The 20,004-nt window shown below is 45.1% G+C and overlaps 1 protein-coding gene across 2 annotated transcripts in view; it reads right to left on the bottom strand.

Annotated features, from left to right (window-relative positions):
• PMEPA1 (prostate transmembrane protein, androgen induced 1) overlaps positions 1 to 20,004 on the bottom strand; it is a 273,819-nt gene that overhangs the window by 75,583 nt on the left and 178,232 nt on the right. Inside the window, exon 5 of one of the 2 annotated variants that reach the window (XR_008433885.1) lies at positions 19,596 to 19,770. The exons of the other annotated variant lie outside the window; for it this stretch is intronic. The gene's annotated coding sequence lies outside the window, so the exon portion shown is untranslated. Of the gene's footprint in view, positions 1 to 19,595; positions 19,771 to 20,004 lie in introns of those variants that run through there. 2 annotated transcript variants of the gene reach the window in all.

Here is a 20,004-nt window from a genome sequence, read left to right as displayed (position 1 = left end):
TAGATTTACTTGTCTCATATACCATTTTAGAAGGGGGGAAAAGCCCCTCTAGTAGGGCTCACAGAATCATTTTGTATTCAGTAGGGGCATAATAGTACTATCAAATTAATTCTAATCAATAAGAGAGAATGTTGCACATCTGCACAGACCAACCCCAAAATGCTGGGCCATTGAGGGGGCAGCCTGTGCTCCTGCTGGTGTAACACTCATCCCTATTCTGAGAGTGAAGGCAAAACTGTACCTTCAAATCTGATCTCCTGTGCAGCTGGCTGGTTTTTGCTGTTCATGAGCAGATACAGAACTGCCTTTCCCTCAAGCCAAAGAGTCTTTCAGGATGCAAAAAGCAAAGGCACAGTGTAGTCTGCACTTAGGTTCTATTTGTGGACAAGTCCTACAGTAATTTCAGAGCTGAAAAGTGATTCTCTCTCTGCACTGCACTCAGCAGATAAATAAAATAAAATGACAGTCATTAATGTGATGTTTCTATCTGTATCTTTCTTCGATACTCAGGGACTTTTGAGGAAAGGGTTAGGATCATTGGATAAGACTTTGAGAAGAGTCCCCTGTTCTTTGAATTGTTAGTTCTCTAACATGTCCAGGCCTTATTTGTTAGAAACTGGTAACAGGCTTGATAATCTCTGCCTTAAAAAAAAAAAAATAAAATCAATACACTGCTTCAGAAATTTGACCAAAAAAAGTTATGTAAGAGGTAAGAAAAACATCACACTTTCTTAAAGCATTAGATATTCCAAGAATTACAGAAGGTAATTTAAATTCAACTCAGCCACTACTGTTGCAATATTGAGGTTTTAAAGTCAGTTTATTTATATTTTAACTTTGCAGTTTCCCATAAGGCATGGTCAAAGTCTTTAACAGAATCACTGACATTAGGAATTCTCATCCTCCTTTTCCCTTGCTCCTTATCAAGTGTACTTTGTTTCCTGCAATGGTTTATTGGGACCATCTGCATCTCCTCCTGTTTTCTCTCAGGCATGGAGATAAGATTTCACCTTTGGATGTCTGGTTGAAGTCCAGCTGGCAGTGGGGATGTGTTTGGTGGCGGTGGCTCCGTGCCTGTTGCATGCACGCGCCAGTCTCACATGGTGGCGACAGAAAATCCCACGTGAGAACCACCCTCCGTGTTCAGCACCAGCTCCATTTCCCTCCTCAAGGCCAGGGCCAAGAGCTTTGAATCCAACTACCTGAAAAATAAACTGCCCCAAGTCCTTATCCCAGTGGTTAAACAAATGGTTCTTTACAGTCTCTTTACAGAGACTGAGCCCTCACTGATGTGATGGCAAGGCCTGGTGGGATGACCAGGGCACCCTTTGCCAAATCAACACCCAAACTGCTCTCCACACTTTTAAAACTGATTTTGGGACCAATTATGTCCTTGCAGCTGCCTCCCACTCCTGTCATTGTTTTCCTCCTTTCTGATCCCACTGCCCAGCCTGAGAGCAGCCAGTGGTCTCTGCATCCCCTCAGGGTTTCCAGAGCACAAACCCACAGCAGCCCTCAGCAGGTAACAGCAAAAGCAACAGGGCACTTCCACCCAAAGCTGCCCAAGGAGAGGAAATTGCCACAGGAAGAGGTTCCATCTATCCCACACAGCTCAGAGAGCTTTTGGATGTCTGGCAATCCTATCCTTCTCCCCTGTTATTGCCTTCTGCCCTATTCTGTACTTGAACATGAAGTGAAAAACCTTGATTTCAGCTTTTGGCAGGGGTGGTTCTCTCACCAAGGCCAGCCCAGCTGGGAAATCTGGTTTCTTTGCAGCCAAGGCCTGGTAAAACACACCACAGCAAATGGTTGGAAAGTGAAATCAGCCTCCAGCAGAAGGGGTGGAAGACAGGATGTCCTGGAGAGCTCTCCTTCACCATTTATCTAGAAACCCTGCAGAAATGTTACAGTCTTTGAAGATAATAGAAGCAAGGACAGTTCCTTTCTTCTTCCTTGCCTCCTCCTTTCCTCCCTTCAGTTTGGAGACATATCCACACAGAGGGTCAAGTACCCAGCAAATGAAATGTTTTTCAAAAGCTCATTGTGAGCGTTTGCAAAGCAGACAATCTCGAGCCTCATTGCACATTCTCCCAAGAAACCAAAGGAACACCTTGTGCACTGGATCTTTTGTTTCTTTCTTTTGTTATTCTATAAATATTTTTATTCTTTTTTATTTAGTATTTCACAAAGTAGAAGAAGCTCCTAATCTTTGTTCTGCCTATTTGATGTTTAGAGAAGCCAAGGAGACAAATCTGTAAACAAGCATTCTCTGTTTGTTAGATATTTTTTTTCCTTCTTAAATACAGGCTGCAAGTCTCAGAAAAAGTCAAGGACTCGAGTTTCTCTTTGTTTTGAGTGTCTGGCTGCATCTACTGTGCTAAAGTGTCAGCTCCAGATAAATAAGGGAATGAAAACAGAGAAGGTCTATTTAAGAAAAAACGTCTGTCCTTCAAAGTCTGGAGAGATAGAAGTGGATTTATTGTCCCCTGGGCAACATCCAGGGAATGTTTTGGAACCTTGAGGCAAATTGTGGACACTGGAGCCACAGTCTTTAGTGGTTTTGTGTGTCTTTAATATTGCACTGAGATCTGAACTGCTTCAGATCCAGAAAAGTGAAATAGTGGATTAAAACCATAAAGGAAGGGGGCACAAGGAGGTCCTTGCACTGTGGTACACCCCATCACTTTCCTGGGATATCCTGAGGAATGGATGTACAATTTTGGGACCTTGGGCAAAAGTGGGCTTTTCTAAAGCACCTCTGCAGAAGTATCACAGCTTATATAACCATTTCAATTAGTGCAGTGCAGTCTTGCTTATTTGGACTCATGTGATTACCTGAGAACCCAGGCTGAATTAATTTAAAGGGAAAAATAAAAAGCAAAGTAGATGTCTGTCTTAGAGCTGTGGAGAAAACTTCAAGGGAAATGTGGACTCCTCCACTGATTTCCCACAGAAATAGTTCTGATGTGTTCTCTTCCTTACCAGCTCTTTATTTGAACAACGTATGGTGAAGCAGCTCTGCCTCAGTGGGGATGTGCAGGTCTCACTGAGCTGTGCTGGCTCCCTGGGCTGGAGACAGCTCAGAGTATTTTAAAACAACATCATTCATAACTGCACTACATGAGGAATCAGACTAATACAGAAGAGTTACCATAACGACAACACCTCGACGTGGTGCAAGCACAAATACCTTTCACATCCCAGGGAATGATTCAGTACCATGTTGGGTGAAAAACATTCATCCTTTGAAGAACAGACCACTGAAAATGGTGGTGCCTGCGTCATATATTTGTAGCAGGAAATCTGTCTATGAGAAAAGGCTTCAGCAAATGAATTATTAGAATTTTATTGCTATTTTGCCTACCAGTGGCTTGTTAGCTACTGTAGAAACTGTCATCCACTTGCTGGCTGATGAGTCCTACAACTCAGCACATGTAGAGGTGTTTCATCATACAATGCATGGTAACAGAATTGAGCTTTGAGGGGCTCAGCACTGCACAAGCAGAAAAAGCAGCAGGAAACTTTTTAAAAACCCCATCTTCTAGAGCTAAAGTTAAAGATGACCCTAACATGAGTAGGAAGGGAAAGAAAACACAAGTCATAGTGGCAAATTACAGATAATTTTCATAAATATGGCCTTTCTTTGAGGGAAAAGTGTAGCTATCAAAAATGATCCAACTGGAGAGAGATATAGTGGGAGCAAAGATTAGGGGGAATAGGGCAGGGAGGAGAGGGCAGCAGGGATTTATGGAAAATGATGAGGGTGGACAAAGGGAGGTGACTCCACCAGATGATCTAAGACAGACCTGTTCTTCCATTCTCACACCCAGCAGTGGCAGCTGCCTTCACAAACCCCTTCCTGACTTCCATGCTCCAGTGTCGTTGCAGTGCTCAGATAAAAAACCACATTTCAAAAGACCATTTGGCCTTTTGAGGTGTTTGGGGGGTAGGAGTTCTTCCTTTTTTTTTTTTTTATGTGAGACCTTTTGTTGGTGTTCAACATTCTGCTGTCTTTAGAAAGCAGGTAGTCAAACACCACAAAGTTCCTTCCCCTTTCAAGTTTATCCTTCCACCTCCTGGGCTGTAACAAGGTGTGCTGCTCATCACACTGAGCTGCACCAAATATTGGCTTCCACTAAAGAATGACCCAACAGGGCAAACTCCCCTGTCCAGCCTCTGCAGATTCATCATTCCTCTTCACTTTGCAAAGTATCAGGCCTTAGGTTTTCTCTCAGTTGCCATAAGTGTTGTTTTAATGCAGATCCTGCTTTTTTTATTTATCCCCAGAAGAACAGTGCTTCGTTTTGCTTACAGTCCTCCACTGCTCTCACAAAAAAGAGCTCCAGTGATTTCTGCTGTGCTTGCTTTGATAGTGATATACAGCAACGAGATTCTTTGTGTGAAAGAAACCCAGGAAAAGCAGTTTTTCCTAGCATTATAATTTGTTATAGTTAGGTGTTAAAGTTTTCAGCTGAGCTGCTGGTGATAAACACTGCATATGCTCCAGGCTGCGTAGGTTCCCACCAGATTTTCTTTGTCCGGGTTAGAAACACAGTAGTTTTAGGTTCCCACTGCAGCTAATGGAGAGGATAAGGGTTTTTAGGAGCTGTTATTTATCCCACTTAAGCTCTGAATCATTGTGAGGTGTCTCTCTTCACCACCAGTGCAAAGGGTTCACAGGCAGGGGCTTTGCCAGCTGACACAGGTACATTTTAGGTGGGGTGGTGCCTGCCCTAAGCTGCTCAACACCTCGACAGAGGAGAAAATAATTGAATAGGAAAGAAAAGCAAGAGCAGGCAAGGAGGCTTGGAGAGACGAGGCACTTCCTGGAAACCACACAAGGCGCTGGGATGGAAAGAGAACCCAGATCTCTTTATGGAACCCCCTTTTTGTGCACTCCCTACCATGGGGCTTTTCACTCTGTCAGACAAAAAGAACGTGACCCTGTATTTCCTTTCTCTCTTCCCTTCCAGTAGTTGCATGTTAATTAAGCACTTACATTTTTCCAGAGTAACTGTAAGACTAGAAACCTCTTAAGTCAGATGGAAAGAACTAAACATTTCAGCCACTGTGAAGCAGCCAGAAAAACAAGCATGTGGGAGAAAAAAAAACATTGTGCAAATAAAATTGCTGAGGGGAATACAAAAATCACATGAGAAGGGCAGATAGGGGCATTGTGTGAAGGATAAGGAAGGGGAGTTAGGAACAAGGGAAGGCTTCTAATTTTGCTTTGTAAGCACGGTTGGTGAACCATTATCATTACCCTGCTCCCCAAGGTTTGTGACACAAACACTTTGTTTTGCACTCTGTGTGAGGGTCCCACGACCTGGGCAGCCAGGCAAGGGGACAGGAGGGAAGATGGGACTCAGGGGTGGGAGTCTTGCCAAATGGATGCACCACAGACAAAGAAATGAGATCTCCTGCCCACGGCTGACCTACCTCAAGAGTTTCTTGCCTCTGTGCTCCTTTTGCTCTGGAGCTGGAAATTTCTGCCTAATTCATCGTGCCAAAGGCCAGATTAGCTCTTTGTGTGGCTATGGAGGCAGAAACCTCTACAAATTATAATCAAGGGCTACACTGATTATTTTATATGACCTGATCTGATTTTGAAAATAACCTTTTCCTAAGCAGATAGTCAGACTAGATGACCCCCACATGTTCCTTCCAGCCTAGTTAAAGCTGCAAAGATTCAGGAAAACAACTCTTTTGTCCTGTGGACTACAAAAATAGCATTTCCAACAATTTTTCTTTCATTATGAAAAAAAGACCTAGACAACTCTCAGGGGCCCAACAACCCTGAAACAAAGAGGGTCTCTACAGACACACCACCAAGCTCTTCAGAGCCAGCTCAGCCTTTCATTCTCTGCCCTTGCTGTGGGATGGCATCCCAGCTTCTCCTCTGAGGAAAAAAGCCAAAGCCAAGTGAAAGATGAGCTGTGAAGGTGCAGACCTTGCTGCTGCTGCTCTCCCATTGCAGTCAAGGAGTGCTGATTGCAACACCAGACCAGTGGAGTTTCTTCACTTGTTTTGAAACTGTCTCAGCTGGGAACACACCCCAGCTTGCTGTGTCATTCCTTGGCTGGGTTTATAAACTGCTCTGCTGGGACCTACAGGTGCTCAACACCTCCCCAAACTGAGCTGGAACACAGCAGATCTGTGCCAGCTTGTGCACTTGAGGTTGTTTTCCCTCCCAGCTGCTTTGTTTTAAACCCAACCAAGATGGCAATCCCCCAACCCAGCCACAGTGGGGTGACATCAAGGTCCCCCCTTAAATGCTGTCTAGTGAGTTAAGTCCTTAATAACACCTGGAAAAGGATCTCTGCAGCACAGAAGAACAAACTTTGCTCCAAAGAGGTTATCAACGGGACCCCAGGAGACCAGTCACTGTGAAGCTTTACTTCATTCCAGAAATGTTTTGGAAGCAATTACTTCATCTTGTTCTTTATTCACAGGATTCACTTAACTGATGACATTATAGCTCAGTCCATTAAGTAAATGGGTTATATATTTTCTCCAGGTTTTGAGGAAGTAATGTTGCAGTGTGTGTCACTATCATTGTCAGCAGTCAACAGGGACAGGGACTCTTCATTTGCTTCGTGAGGTTTACCTCCACTGAGATCTCAAATGTGAAATATCTGGCTCAGGGTCTTTGGTAACGTTTGAGCAGGATTTTAAAAACATAAAAATAAAAACATAAGAAAGCAAGTGTTATTTTCACAAAAATTCCTGGCAGCTGTACCATTGATTATGAGAGGAAAACAGAGCAAGAAGAATTGGCATGTCATTTCTTAAATGAATTTATATCCTCATTTCCTTTAGAAAATGAATCCCTGCTCCATCTAGCCATTTTCTATCCGTCTGCAGGGGCAAAGTTTGCAGAGCACAATTGAAATGCTCCATTCTAGCACAGGCCAGGGTGCCACACATGCCTTTGGTAATCAGATCCTTCCCCACCACTGCTGCCCCACCACTTACAAAGGTTTTCTTTTCCATTGCAATGGGTCTTTTAAGACAGCAGCAGGTCAGAAAATAATCAGGGACACATGATCCAAATTCTGGTCACTGGGGCCAAAATGTCCTTCTAGAAGGGCTGCAGGAGCCCATCTGCTGAGAACTGCCTTGAGCTGCGTTTGTGGCCTCGTGCCACCGGGGGAACGTGCCAGGTGTTCCCTTTTCCTTTTGTTGGTTTTTCACCAATATCCCAAGGAGGGGAGGCAGCAGGATGGGGAGGAGATTTGCCAAAAGATAAGAGAATTTGGGAGCCAGTAAAAAGCACTGCTTTCAGGAACTGTCACAGAATGCTGTCACTCAAAAGAAGTTTCGCACAAAATCTCCAAAACAACCTCTTCCTCCTCCACACTCATCCGCCTCCTCCGAGGGGTGGCGGTTAATATACTAAATACAACATAACCACTTGGAAAGCACTTTTCATTTTGAATCACCTCCTTGCTATTTTTGCAGCCGAAAATACAGACTGGTGGAGCTGATGTCATTAATCTGGTACGCACAGGAACAACTTGGGGAGCCGGGGTTGGAATTCTGAGGAAAAGGAGGCTCCTGGGAAGTGTCTTCTGGGGAAGTCAGGACTGCAAGCAGTGCAAATGCATCACAGCCAAGAAAAGGAAGGAAAAAGAGGGTAATAGCACTGTAACATCATTTCTGGTTGTCTCCAGTTTGTGTTTTAAACCAATATTAAATTAGGAAAAAGGAAAGGGGAGGAAAAAAAGGGAGGAAAAAAGGGGAAACATTTCATTTTCCCCCAACACAAGAGGTTTTGTTTTGGATACAGACTTTTTATTCTGTTTGTCTGAAATCTTAAAAAATGCCCAGGAAAGAAATTTAAACCCCTAGAGTTAATTCAAAATGAAAAATCAAAGGCTCCTGTTTCAGCAAAAAGCTCGCTGGGACTGGGTGGCAGACAGGGTGGGAACGCCAGACATCAGTGCCTGGAAGCCTGACAAACACAAGGGAGGGCCTGAACGCAACAAAGCTGGGACACGAAACCCACAGAATCTCCTGGTGATTTGGGTCAACATATGGCTCAACACAACATCTTTGGCCAACCTCGACGTGTTTCAGTCTCCAGGGGAGCGCGTGCGATTTTCTCACATCAGAGAGGAGAGCGCTGATGGCACTGGGGAAGGAAAGCCTGCTCTCATCGTACCTGCTACGTGTTCTGTATAAATGGGGTGCTGAAGTGCTGTTTACCCAAGCAACACCTGACCCACAGCTCCCCTGGATCTGCTTAGAGCTCAGAGGGAGTGTCCTGGTGGGTATTTCAGATGCTGCACGAGAAAGCAGCACCACTGGTGGGTGTCAGGGTGTCCCCCAGTCAGGACAGTGTGGGTGACACATTTCCCCTGCCAGCCTGCTGGGTCTGCACAGTGGCTGAGTGCAGGCTGGTGTCAATGGGACTATTATGATTTCACCCAGCCTCTCCACTCTGGCTGCAGTTTCCCTGATTCCCTGAACAGCAGGGAAGGTCTAGACTGGAGCTGCAAAGATTTCCACATACACAACACATAGACAAACACTGTTTTTTCCCCCTGCCCTGCCAGTTCCACCAACCATGAGAGCAATCCACAAAGCACATGAAGGCTCTTTTCCCTGACCTTCTTGGCTGGTTTTTCTTAGCTGGTCTGAATGGCTCTGCAAACCTAAACATGAACATACAGAAAACACATTTGAGCCTCTTGTAGAAGAGTTAAACTCTGGGAGAGAAGAAATGTATCAAAGGGGCAGAGAAAAACAACTGTGGGATGGAGAGGGACAGTTCAAGGCTGGGACTAGATATGCAAGAAAAGAAACTTGCCCAAACATCAGTTGTTTTTTCTAAACAGGAGACAAATGTCTGCGCTTGTATCTGAGCTCCCCTCCTGTCCCTCTCACAAGACAAGGGACAGACAAACACACCGGGGCCAAAGCCTCCAAACTCAGGGCACTGCCAGGGCACACAACCCCACACAGGTCCCAGAGCTCTGTGCTGCTGCTCCCCTGCCATCCCTGGAGCACAGGATGGGAAGGAGCTGCACTCAGGGGCAATGTACTCAGCAAGAAGAGAATGCAGCACTGACTCTGCTCTGTGCTGGGTTGGGATCCATCCCTTTTGCAGCATAGGAGCAGACAAAAATTATTCAAGCATCACAAGCCCTGCACAGTACTCCCTGTAGGCAGATGTTCTCCTGCTGTGTACTTTGTGTCTGCACTGCTGAACCAGAAGCATTTGAGAACTCTCAGTTGTGCTCTCAGCTCCCTCCTCACCCAGGGTCAGGACAAGCTCTGAGTCTGCACAGCAGCTTCTTGCCCCAGGGAGGGAACCACGGGGAAGAGAAGCCACAGGGGAAAGGTGGGCCAGGTGGGAACAGAACTGCTGCATTCGGGTCCTTGAGCGAAGCATCTCAGTCTGGTGAGCTTTAGCTGGGCTCTGCACACAGGGTGCCCCCGTGCACAGAATGAGCACAGACAGACGGGATAACCTGAGCCCTGATGGGATAACCTGAACCATCAGCGAGCTGCTGAGGCTGCTCCAGCTCCAGGGGCTCACAGCATCCCAGCCAGAGGCCACGGAGCTGCTCTGCCAGAAGGAACGAGGATCCCAGGGATATGAGCCCTGCCCTGGCACTCAGCCCCTGGGTGTGAGGTGTGGGACTGGGCAGCCCAGGTTGTGCTGCTGCGTGACTGCTCCAGGGACCTGCTTCAAAACCCCAAAAGACAAACGGAACAAGCAGCAAGGTCAGAGGCAGGCAAAGAATCCTGCAGTGGGTCCTGTACCCACAACCAATCTATGAAACACAGCCATGACCAGAGGCATTTTCAACAGAGGATAACATGTCAGCAGACTTGGCTGCTTTTAAGATAATTTCCTTAGAAAGGATGATTTTGGTGTAGGCAACAACACAAACAATTTGAAAATAATCTGACTTTTACCAACCTCAAGGTTTAAAAAGAAAATAAAACGAGGGAAAGGAACAAACACTCCGTATACAGACGAGAGGACCTTCAGGAGGAACACAAACAACAGCTGCATTTGTTTGTGTTTGATTTTCAATTTTTCTAAAGAAAAAGTAGGCATGTAAGAGTGAATCTTATTAATGAAATATTGATTCAAAATAATAATACACTGTAATAGGAATAAACCATTCGATCTCCTGCTGCCACTGCTTTTAATGAAGTACTTTTCTGTTTTCAGACTCTGAAGTACAAAAGCAGAAATCAAAGATTTCTTCTCCCTGCTCTACTTGGTGTGCCATTCCAGTCCAGTGCAGTTGTTCCAGTTATTCTTAAAATACCCTAAACAAATCAAAATCCCTTCAGGAAATGAAAGTTAAAAGAATACTTGTTTCTTTTAATGATCCCTCCTCTCTGATAGGTTCAACATATTTGTGTCAGGTGTTACAGTTGGCATCAGCTGCCATTGTATTGGTGAGTATTTGCTTTTCTATTTCAGTTTGCACAATCCCTATCTCACAATGGGCCATGCCAACAATTTCCATGCTGGAAAACACAGAAATAAACACAGGAACAACTGTTCTGCATTACTGCATAGCGACCACAGAAAATTATTTTTCCCCCCCTCTTCTTTCCTAATGACTCACACCTTCCAAAATCACATAATCTAAATTCCATGTAACCTGCTTTTTTCTCTTTAAGTCACTTCTCTCCTTTTCCCTCTCCAACTAACCAATGTAGTAAGAACAAATTTGCATCTTGGTCCTTTTTATTCTCTTTGATAAAATTGATCTGATCTCCATGAGGTGCGATAGAGAAAACCTCCAAAGGTTTAAATTCATTTATTTGAAGCTTAGCTGAACCTTTAAACATCCCACCCTTCTGCCTAATCCCTCAACAAGCTCACATTTCCCCTTTGCCCTCCATGGGCTTGCCTGCAGGGAAATACCTTCCCAGAACAGCTGTACTAGAATAATTAATCCACTACAGATAGGCCAGTAAAATATCCTGCCTGGATATTACTCTGGAATAAAACTGATATTCTGGAAGTACATCTTTGTGCAGCCGTGGCTTTTATTCCAGAATCCATGGAGGGGTTTATCCAGGTGCAGGAGGCACAGGGCAGATATTGTGCCACAATTATGCAGGGACATTTCCCTGCACACTGGGAAGTACAATCCAGCCAGTGAGGGTTTGAGAGAGAGTGAACTGCAGAACATTCTGGGATTAGAACTGGGGGTGTTCTCCTCCTCCCTGAATACTGGGATTAGAACTGAGGCTGTTCTCTTCCTCCATCACCTCTGCCTTTTGGGAAGTTCTCCTCACCCTCTTGCTTTGGTTTCCAATTTTTTTAGTAGAAATCTAATACTGCTTTGGGGATTAATTAATTGATGAATATAGAGAGCCTGAAAAGTGTAAAGCACTACACAGGAGTTAAGTGTTATAATTAGGAGCAATTCTGATCTTGATTACAATGAGGTAAAGCTGGAAGTCCTATACCACAGAAAGATTTAAACTGATAAAAAAAAAAAAAGATCAGAATCAGGGTCTTATGAATTTAAATGTAAACTTGGGCAGATTCCCTGCTGAGTTACATCTGCAACTGCAATAAGATCAAGGAACATGACAACTTGTCATTTCAGTAACAGATATAGGGAGAATGCCCTTTAAAAAAATTAAACAGGAAGGAAATTTTTAAAGCGTTTTCTTTGGCTCTGAAACATATGCCCAGGGAGAAACTGTTCTCAGCAATGCAGTGGATCTTGAAATATTTACTGGGTCTGGCATTTAACATAATCTTTCTTGTATAAACGATATAGAAAAAACACATATTATCTTAGACTGCAATCTAGTGTGAAGATGAGATGATATTTTAATAGAGCTGCATTCATCAACTGTAACAAGAGAGGAAATGTGCTCCAATCCAACATGCCCTGTGGGCAATGTAAATAAGAGTGACTTCGACCATCAGATAAGTGCAGCAAGGGGAGGCAAGCAGAGGGACAGAGGCCTGCCAGGGAGGGAAGGCAGAGTGGGCAGGGGCATCTGCATCTGGCCAGGGAGGGAAGGCAGAGTGGGCAGGGGCATCTTCATCTGGCCAGGGAGGGAAGGCAGAGTGGGCAGGGGCATCTGCATCTGGCCAGGGAGGGAAGGCAGAGTGGGCAGGGGCATCTTCATCTGGCCAGGGAGGGAAGGCAGAGTGGGCAGGGGCATCTTCATCTGGCCAGGGAGGGAAGGCAGAGTGGGCAGGGGCATCTGCATCTGGCCAGGTGTGGCACCCAGTGCCCCTCACATCAGGACCCCAGCCACTCACTCCACTCATCCCAAGGGTCCTCCTGGAAACCTGAATTTCTCACTTGGCTTGCAGTGGGATTTGCATGTCTAGCCAGTGACACCACTATTTTCAGAAGTAATTAAACTTTTAATTACGCTTCTTAATAGGCTGTAGCTACTGCTTTGCAGTTCTGTTTCTGTCCCTGTTGGATGCCCATGGAGCAGTGCCATGAAGCTCCAACTGCTCTTCCAAGGGGGTCAGGGTGTGCCCAGCTGAGCTTACACTGGAATCACACTGGGCAGTACCTTTCAGAGCCACAGGAACATCCCTTCAAGATTTTTCCAACAACTTTGGACAAAGAACAGTGAAGACTGAAAGGCTCAGATACTCAACCATTTTCAAATTCGCAGACAGATTTATTCCTGGGAACAATATCTCAACTTTCCTTCAAACCAGGTCTTCAGGTACACTGGTAATTGCAGGAAAAAAGGGAAAGTCATCCTATACAGGCAGTAAAACTGCAATATACACTCTCCAGAGAGGACTTGTGCTACAGCACGTGCTGTATTGAAAATCATCGGGGAAAGACAGTGAATTATTTGTGACCTTGGGCAAGATGTTTAATGTCTTACTAGTTCAGACAGGCAGTCACACTCACACCAAAACCTCAACAGCCTTTCCATTCTCCCTCTGCGCAGAAGGGGACAGGGCTGTGAAAGAATGACTGAGTGTACATGTTTGAAACAGATTCTAAGGAAGAAGGGGTCTAAATAAAACATCAAAAAGTTAAAAGGCAGCTCGTTGTTTGACTTGTCTTCAGACAGGACATCTGAGCGAGATGCAGCTGGATCCCTCAAGCTTTTGGCATTCAGAGGACCCCTGACCTTCCCAAAGCAGTCCCAAGACTCCCTTGCAGCCATTTGCAGAGAAAACAAAAGACCCTGAACACTGACTGCTCATTGATTTGCATTTCTTTTCCTGGAGCTTGCCAGCTTGTCTTCCCCTTGAGTGGCAAGACAGGCGAAGTTTTAATTATTTTCCAGTCATTGCTTGATGCACCTGCTGTAGGGGCCATGGGCAGATGATGGAGCACAAGCTGAACATCACTGAGCTCTGATGTCCATCAGCACAGTGTCAGGATCTGTGGCTGTTCCCAGTCCCTTAATATTCTCTCAGAGACAGCCTTCACTCAGCACAATTCAGATGTAGAGCAAACACTGAACACCTACAGCAGGGCTGATGCTGCCCTCCTGAACCCTTCAGCAACCTAAATCTTCACCAGGCATCACAAACCTGCCATGAGAGTGGCTGCCCCTGAGGCTGTGCTGTTCTGACCCAGCTCACAAGGGCTGAATGGGCTCAAAGACATCTTCCCTTTTCCCTACCCTGGGACAGTCAGCAGCCAGAGCACTGCCAAGAGTGGTTTAGCTTTAGCTTGAACATTTATCATCCAGTTGGGACTGTCCTTCCCTCCTGGCACAGCAAAGCTCTGCCCACATGCCCTGTCACCCTGTCCCCAGGCACTGCCACCCAGAGCAGCTGGGACCTCTCCAGCCCCATCCTGGGACTTCTCCCTTGACCTGCACCACCAACCAGGCACCAAAATGCAGCATTGAGGGGCTGTGATTGGTCTTCCAATGACCACCAGCACTTCAGCAATTCAGGCACCCATTTTCAGACTGCTGCTAATTGCTGCTAATGCATGGAGACTGCAGCCCAACTGGACACACAGCCAGGGGACAGAGGGCAATGCCTCCATTTCATGTCCTAAATTTATCTCGCTTTTTAAAGCAAGGTCTGAACCTCCAAGGTTTTGACTTCTTCAGATTCCCTTGTTATGAAGTTATGAGAAAACATTTGTGGTCGGGTGATTTCCTTTTGCCCTAGACAGCTGTCAAGAGCAGCAGAATGGCCCAAGGCAAAATGTGATGTGGGTGTAAGAAGTGTCTTAAGCCAATAAGTTAAAGCGATGGGTTAGAAAGCCTGGGGAAAAAATGAGCCAATAATTGCTGAAAATCTTCCTATTCTGCTACGTTTATTTAGTCAAATTCATTGGCCCCTCTCCAGGCCTTCAGCCTTCTCCACGCCTTGGAAAAAGAACCTTATTAATCATTTTGCTTCTATTGTTTAATTATCCTGAGCATCAGCAGATCAGATCAACGCTTGGCTCTTGCACACAAATCCCAGCCCTCTCAGACTGCAGCATCCCACCAGCTCCCACTGCATGGACAGCAGAGGCCAAAGCACTGAAAGTATTTGCTGCCCTTATGTTGTTTGGAGTAAAGAGGGATTAAAAATTACACCCTGCCAGGGCTGCTGGAAGACTCATTTGATGAGTAGTCTCCATCGAGAATGGATGAAAACTCTCCACCAAATGTTAAAGGAAAAGGAGGTGGAAAAATGGATTAGCAATTCAGAGACAATCACCACAGATCGTGTTTGTTCTTTTGGAAAAAAAAATCAGTTTTAATGAACACATGCACATCTCATCTCCAAAAAAATATTACCAACTGAAGGAAAATCTGTTTGAACAGTCACTGCTTTTAGTGGTATGGGGAGGAGGAGAGGGGTGTTGGCTGCCAAATGGAAAAGTTGGGGGGCAACAGGGCAGGAGGGAAGGGGCATTCAGAGTTAATCCAACATTTTTGCCAGCAGCAGTGGCAGTGAGGAGTCCCTGGCTCTGGGCAGAACTCCATCCCTTGCTGTGCACAAACATGAACCCACACAGTGTCAAAGGGGCTGTGTTTGGATTGACACAGGCTGTGGGTCAGGGCTGCCCTGGAGGCCTGGGCAGTGCCTGCCCACACGAGATGGGGTTCCAGTTTATTATTATTAGTTATAACAAGAGAAGATTTATTTTTTTTTCTAATAGCTACATAAAGACTTAAAATTCAGCTTTTGCTTGAATGACTGTGCATGAACTGTCTCTCTTTGGGGGCCTCAGTCTGAGTCTTTCATGGAGCATTCACTGAATAAGGCTGCTTGGTTATCAGGTAATATTTTATACCAAGATTGAATCTTTATTTAATAGGCAGAATCCTCTATTGATTCATGCAGCCAGCAATGGTGACTAAGAGAGCTGTGAATCATTGACACCTGTTGGGTTTGAGGTTTCTTTTCATTCTTTACAACCTCTTCCTTCTGCTTCCCTTAAATACACACTTTTTTCTACTTTTGTTTTCTTTTTTTTTTTTTTTTTAATACAAAGGAACAAAACAAGAAGGCTACTTTTTGGCAGTATCTCTACAATTGTAGTAAAATTAATATCTTAATACATGCCATACGTGCAGCTATTTTGGATTCATCTGCAAATCCCTAAAGCCATCCTATTTACCTTTATTTTTTTTAATGAGAGAGGATATATGAGGTGAAGTCAAGCATATGGGCTACAAGAAAACAGTGTATGACTCATGACTGCCACTCAAAATTTAGCTCTTCCTTGGCCACCTTGTACATATACAATACCCTGCCTTGGAAAGATTCATCTCTACCTTTAGCAGGGGTCTCACCCTTTGATGACCCTTTAGGATTTGTATATGGCAGGCAATGAAACCCCAGACCTCCCTCCCCCTGGGGAGCCTCCCTGGCCCTTCAAACCAGCTTTGTTGCTCTCACCTTCCCTAATCACCCTCCTGCCCAAGGAGATTATGAGCATCAGGCATGAAGCCATGGCCTCGTTAAATCAAACCTGACTTTTACTGTTGGTGTCAGTGGGGCCAGGGGTTCATTACAGGCCCTGTTTCCCAGGTCTGAGTTACAACAGACAGCTTCACCTGGGATGAAGCTGGCTGATTCCAGGATTTAATTCATTAGTGGGTCATGATTCCACACTACTGATTGCTTCTGTGGAACTGTAAGACAAATAAAACCCAAATATTTGAAATGCAAGCTCTAAGGCCACTCAGACCAAAATCACTATTTCTTTTTTTTTTTTTTTTCCCTTTTCCTTTCCTTCACAATCCACCTCTAAAGCCTTTTTCCCTTGGAGCCTGTCAAAGCTGCCTCCCCAGGGCTCTCCCCTATTGTGTCTGTCCTCATGCAGTCCCTTTGTAATAGCCAAGCTGTGCAGTTGATGCTCAGGCTGAATCAGAAAGCAGGTCTGTGTCTGATCTGCAAACATACCTCCAGCCTTATTTCTCTTAATGTATTCCAGTCTATGTCTCATAGTTAAAATCTTCAATTCTACCACTCTCTCCTTTTTACATGCCGGTTTTATTTGCACAGTCATTTCACAGTCCAGTTGTTCTTTCTGGTCAGGTGGCCTATAAAATATTTCTATTACCAGTTTACTCTCTGAAACATCTCCAACTGCAGCCCATAATGACACAGCAGCCCCATTCTAGTCTCTCTCAGATCCCCACTTTCAAAGGCTAATAAATCCTTTTCCTTCTCAAATAGCTCTCTCTCCTCTCATTCTTTTCTCTTGCTCCCCAAACAATCTAAACAATCTCTACTCTTTAATGTTAATACCTCTGTTATCTTCTAAGGAAACTGCAGCTCCATCCATACCTATTTCCCAATGGGCAATGCCCATGTGCACAGCCCAGCTCCTGGTATCCTATGATTGTCCTCCTCCTCCTCCCATTCCCTGCACAAATAAAACCTTTTCCTGACCCCATCTGGCAGTGACACCTTGTTCCTGAGCTGGGCAAGCAGGGCTGGTTCCTATTTCTCTCCATCACCCTCCAAATCTCGCCTTCACCAACTGTTTCCAATTTTTCTGGAAGGGATGATCTGGTTGGAGGCAGGGATTTCTACCTTTTAATGCATTTCTTCCACTGTATCCCATACATGCATTTAACTGACTTCCCCACTCCTATTGCATAGACAACCCTTCCATCTGCATTGTGCTGGGAAGATGAACCCAGTGCTCGGGGTTGAAACTGTCCTTGAGGTTTTCACTCTGCACTTTGACCTCCAAAGCCTGAAATTCCTCCAGCTGCATTTCCTTAGCACACATTTCTGCCTCCTCCTCCTCCTCCTGTGCAAACCCTGTGCAAGGGCACTGCAGCACTGACCCTGAGCTGTGCACTGCCCTCCTGTTCGGCCTGCCAGGAGCTCCACATGGGGTGTCCTCAGCAGCCAAATGAGGCACAGAGCTTCCCAAATGGAGCTCAGAACGTCCCTGGAAGCTGGGATGTCCATGTTCTTTTGTCATCACTGATATGCGAAACCATGGGAAACAGCAAATCCCCTCACCCTCGGGAAAAAGAGGAGCCAGGAGTGGCTTAGGGTTTGCTCTCATGTGCCAAGGTGTTTTTAAGCATCAAGCCAAAATTTGAGGAAATTGACTCTACACTAAACTTAACTATGTTAGAAAGGAAATTTGGCCTCAAAATTATTTGGTCCTAAGGTGACTGTAAAATGGAATTTAAATGTATTTAAATGATCTCAAGAAGAGCTTGGGAGAGATGCAGAGGGATAGAGCCAGCACAGTTCACAGCACCCAGCAATCCACCCTGCTCCCTGCTCCAACTTCTCATTTGCCAAAAAGGAAGAGAAAAGCAATTTCCTTCTTTTTCTCTTCTGCAGCCCTTTGACTGGAATCTCCATAGAGCCCTGTGGGGCCTCCTGTCATCCAGGGAATCTGCTGCATTCAGCACCACAGGAAAGCTCTGTTAATGCAAGGTTGTTACTGATCCAGGGACCCACACCCACAACCACCACTGTCCCACCACACACATCCAACCAAGCAGCCAAATGTCCCCAGTGAGCCTGTGATGCTTCTAGAAAGCACAAAACCCAGGTGATACTCCAGGATCTCGAGGAGCATGGCCCTGCAGGAGATCCCTGAGACACCCTTGGCTGGAGCAGCTGTTCTCCAGTGCTGTGACTGGAGGGAGGACTGGCATTACCAGCATCTTGGCCCACTTGTGAGCAGCTGGGAACATCCAGAGCACATCTCTTCCTGTAAATCTTGGGAAAACTCCCGTTGTGGTTTCCCCATCCCTGGTGTTGACACATGTCCTTGGGCCTTAGAGCAGTTGGACTTGGTCTTAACTGGGTCAGACGGATTCTACTTTTGCCCTAAGTCCATTAGCGTAACACTTTAGTCTCTCCTCTTGCAACTTCCAGTTGACATTCCTGAAGTTCTGGGAATCTGTGTTCCTTGTAAATCCCAAAAAAAGGCTTGGAAGAAATTTAGAAGTTTCAGTAGAAGTTGTCTTAGGTAAGGACTGATTTGTGCCTACCACAGGTACACATCTTGCATTAGGGGTCAAATAGAGACTGGGAGTTAAGAACTGTTAAGGGTTTGATCCTGACCACTGATTTTATATGTGACCAAAACCAATTAATTTTACCTCTTTAGCTACAACTTTTTTCATCTGGAAAACTGACTACTAAAGATAACCCAAACCCACACATTTTCTGATATCGAATTTTCTGACAATCATGCAGTATTCTCAGGTAGAAGGGTGAGTTTATTAGCAGCTATCTTGTCACCCAATAAAGTAGAATTATTAAAATCTGTTTCTTCTGTCTCAACCAGAAGTTTCTGCTGTCATTGACAAGAACAGAGGCAATACACCAGGAGAGGTCATGGAGCTCCAGTGCCCTACAGCTTTGTGTGACATGAGGAGGTGAACTCGGGCTGTTCCTGGACACAGCATCTCCTGTCCCAGCTCACTGCACAGCCTGTCTCCATTCCAGAGCACTGAACCACAGCTCAGCTGCTGGAAGGAGTCACCCCAGGACACTGCCAGGAGGAGGTGCAGGGCTGAGCATCTCTGCCCGCTCCGTGCCCTGCTCTTTGCCCTTCTCGTGTGCAAAGGGTACAGTTTGCTGAAAAGCACAGCACGGTCCTGCTGGGCAGGAATTCTGTGCAGGGACCCCAGCGGTTGTGGAACACATGATATAGACACAGCTTTACTAGGTAAATGATCCAGTTAAACAAGGTAAATCAACAATGAGGGAGAGGACGAGAAAATTATATTGACTGTAATGTTTACAAACACTCGTCACCTTCCAACTCAGTGATGAATTGGTAATAGTTTTGCTGGAAGAAAAGATCCCTCTTGCTTTAAAGACAGCTATTTGATGAGACAGGAGGGAGACAATTAAACATTTAATTCAGTTTGACCTGCTCTGTCATTACAGCTCTTTGTTTCCCATCTCTTTCTTTTCCTCTGATCTTTAGTCTGTGATACTTGGTGGGTTGTTTTTATTTTTTTAAGTTTTATTTTATTTTTGACCAGGTCAAATCAAACAGATCCTGTTTCCCAAAGATAACATGAACACGGAATATTAGTGCAGCCTCCCCCTATTGTGTCCCTGTGCCTCCCTTCCCCCTGTGCCCCCAGCCCACACCCCTGCCTCACGCTCATTTGCACAAAAGCACACCGAGTCCCCTCTCAGCAGCCCACCTTGAACAAAACACTCCAGGACTCTCGAAACAGCAGAAGTGCTAATCAAGCAGGGCCCTGTGCTCTGTGCTTCTGCAGTGGTTGCCTGGCATAGAAATGGGCTGTCTGGCCGCAGCTATGAGGTAACGTCTGGCTTTTTTGCCAAGCTGCAGAACTAGTCAGACACTCCCTGGAACAACATTTCTTCAGGAAAAAAAAAAAAAAAAAAAAAAAAAAAAAAAGTTAGGCAAGAAATGATCTTCCAGAAACTTCCTTGCATCTGTGTGCAGGGATTTTTTTTTTTTTTCTTTTTGGAAAAGTTATATAACCAAATTACTTAGAATGCAATGAGTTTCATCAGCTGATTTTTGGGCAATAATCTTATGAAACTGATTTCTCACACTTACTAGGCAAACTGGAAATTTGGAAAGGGGAAAG

Source organism: Vidua chalybeata, chromosome 17 (genome assembly GCF_026979565.1).
Source record: "Vidua chalybeata isolate OUT-0048 chromosome 17, bVidCha1 merged haplotype, whole genome shotgun sequence".
In the NCBI taxonomy this organism is placed as follows: domain Eukaryota; kingdom Metazoa; phylum Chordata; class Aves; order Passeriformes; family Viduidae; genus Vidua; species Vidua chalybeata.
This window is presented reverse-complemented; position numbering and strand designations above follow the sequence as displayed.